Source organism: Pinus tabuliformis, chromosome X (assembly GCF_031772625.1).
Source record: "Pinus tabuliformis cultivar Carrire ecotype Pingquan chromosome X, CPIR1, whole genome shotgun sequence".
NCBI lineage: Eukaryota > Viridiplantae > Streptophyta > Pinopsida > Pinales > Pinaceae > Pinus > Pinus tabuliformis.
The window spans coordinates 1,712,385,235-1,712,388,311 of record NC_142308.1 but is presented as its reverse complement, the minus strand read 5'-3'; the positions used below and the strand labels follow the sequence as shown (position 1 = coordinate 1,712,388,311).

The window sequence follows — 3,077 nt, the reverse complement described above, 5'->3', positions numbered from 1 at the left end:
AGTAAAAAGTCACTCATCGGTTCCTAAAGAACAGCGCTACATTTTCTGTGACCAATACAAAGGCGGAAGCTGTAGTGTGAACCCTCCAAATCATAACTGAAGACTAGGATAAGCAATCTGTCCCTATTTTTCTGCTCAGTTTGATAATCTTCTGTTTAAATTCTGGCTTTTGACTTTACTTTGCATTTGAATAAGAACTAAAACAAAAATAGCGTAATATCTCTCCAATATCAGCGCATACAATAAATAGACCAAAAACTTTTCCCTACAGGTCGATAAAAATAATGAGTTGTTCAACTATAATTGCAAGAATAGAAAGAGTCATCCATTTGTTTCTAAAACAGAGCATCGTTTCCCTTGAATTCCTCTGATGGCCGACAAACTGGAGCGCAGATCCCCTTGGAGATTTAACTGAAGCTATTAATAGAAGATCGAATCTTATTTCTCTATTACGTAGGCTCCCATTGATGACACAATCCTCCCATGTTGACAACTGGCCAGCCACTTTTATCCCTTTCGCAACTCAACTATGGCTGGTGTCCATTTCTACTTTACTCCATGACAACGTACACTATCTGTTTTGAATACATGCATTAGAACTGGCAGTGATGATGTTACACGCGGTCTTCACATCGCATATCACTCTGGAAGATGGCTTCTGCCAAACTCTAAAAGATATGATATGTGAGTCAATTCATTTTCAAGAGAGAGACGCAGGGACACTTCAAGAGTTATTGCATCCACTTGGTAATCCCGAAAAGAACCATGTGCACCTGGTGATAAATAGAGCTAGTAGGACTTAAAACAGACAGCCATTTCCAACTAAACATGAAAAACAATGATTCCACTCTTGTCTGTAAACTGCCAAAAAATGCACAACATTAATCAGGTCTAAATTTGGCATTTGTCCATTGGATGCCTCTGCATAAACACTCAGGTTATCTTTATCAGTTTGGATCTGATTTTCCTGAACTTTAAAGATTAAAGTTACAGCAATAGTCCTTGCATGTTGAAAGTCATCTAGTGTGTTGTAATCGATCTGTTTATAAGGTCCATTTTCCTCTGTAGGATGTAGACTATCGACAAGTGATTCAGATTTCAAAAATGAAGACAAGTGATAAAATATAGGTTCATGATAGTCCTTTAGCCATGCCGCAACAGCAGCATGAGTGCCATATTTTGAGTCTGCAGCCAGCCACACAAAAGTTTTCGAAAGCCGTTCTGCTGAATAAATGGAATAGTGAATATCCCAGACCGAATGAGAACGCATCCCCTATATGAATCTTGTCTGACAGAAAAGGTGTGACCAACACAATTGCTTTTTTCCCATCACCATGAGGTGCTCTTATTATCCCAACTACACTCACACCTGGAACAACTGAGCAGTTTTTGTTGTGCTCTTCAATGTTGCTTTTGTACTGCTGTTGTAGTTTCATGCCCAGCAATTAACATTGTCATTAGATCATCCCTAAGCTGTCTATTGTCAACATCTTCTCCCTTCATATCAACTAGAAATCTGAGCAAACTTGCATCTTTCACTTTAGAGTAATCTCTTCCTTGAAGAGCCTCGATATCATCTTCCTGTCTTGTTTCCTTGGCCCCTGTTATCAGATTATCAAGACATTCATTAATGACCTTTAGGTCTTCGTGGAACTTTCGTTGGCGAGGAACTAACCATCTTGCCAGCGGAAATTTCCAGTATGGTATATAAAAGGTTGATCTATGCTCAGCTTCAAACAATGTACCATAGACTGCCTTGATTACGGGTGATTCTCGAGTAACAGATCCAAAATCATAGTTAAATACACACAATCCAATAATGTCCAGAGCTAGATTTGAAAATTCTGCCTCCATGTCAACCTCAATGTACTTAGTTTTATTAACTTCAGCTGCCGAAAGCATTGCCTCTAGCTTTTGTACTGTGCGTCCAGAACAATCACCAAAGACCTTCACCATGGCTTCCAAGAATGCAGTATGAAAACCTGGAACAATTGCTTTTTTTTTTTTGGTTTCCACGTCTCCAAATCAGCAGGAATAAGTCCCTTTCCCATTATTGGCTCCAGAATATCAGCAAGAACTCCCTTGTCATATGCAAATGCATTTTCTCGAAGAATGTGTCGAGCAACTATTGGATCTGAAACCACTACAAATGATTTTGGCCCAAATGCAAGCTTGTACACAGAACCATGCCCAAAACTACCAGCATTGCTATCACGTGAAATGCTTGCATGCGATCCACAATAGAATAGCCAGCACCTTGCTCCAGCTTTGTCGATATCTTGGTTAAGAAAATAAGAACATAACAAGAGTCATTTACAAATTCCCACCTGAACATACAATACATTGCTTGAAGGATGTGCGTTGATCAAATAATCTGTGATCCATCTGATGAAAGACTGGGCTGCCCCTAGTTGGTAAGCAGCATCCATCTAAGACAAAAGAGTTGCAGTAAAAGCCATGGGTAACCCAAATTTGATGTGATCCCCTGCATCATACATTCCTTAAGAAAGGTCTGCACCCACATCATTACCATCTGACAGAGCAGAGTTCCCTCTCCATGGTATGGGATTATCATTAGGAAGCTTCCCAGCCTTCTGAATAGGAAAGAAGGTCAATGCGACCTTCAAGGCTTGGGCATATTTCTGAGAAATGGCTCCGGGAGGACCTGGAACTGGCGAGCCCTGATGGTGAGAATGCTTCCTGGAATGTAGTATTGTTAACACTGCTGCCATTGAAGAACTGTAGAGCTTTGGAACATTTTGACAAATTACATATTCTAAAAAAAACACATTTAATGATTTCTTCTTCAAAACAGGGTTTTGAAGAAGAATCAATCTCACATTGACATACAAGACGGAGTCTAACAGATTCATCTGAATGTATATAAGTGAGATGATCTTCTATGAGAGGGTTGCCATCAAGTACAACACATGCATCATAATGCCAACAATCTCCCCCTTTGGACTTGATAGCAACAACACCAAATTACTCTCCCCCTTTGACATCAAGGGCAAAGGGTTTTGCTCCCCCTAAGAACATGCTCCTCTTGACTATAAACCAGATCTGCTGAAGTCTCT

General features: G+C 40.0%; 2 pseudogenes; both read right to left on the bottom strand.

Annotated features, from left to right (window-relative positions):
* Positions 1–639: 639 nt before the first annotated feature.
* LOC149146595 (GPI transamidase component gaa1-like) lies at positions 640–1,418 on the bottom strand (annotated as a pseudogene).
* Position 1,419: 1 nt separating this feature from the next.
* Positions 1,420–2,732, bottom strand: LOC149146594 (cytochrome P450 97B1, chloroplastic pseudogene; annotated as a pseudogene).
* Positions 2,733–3,077: the final 345 nt, after the last annotated feature.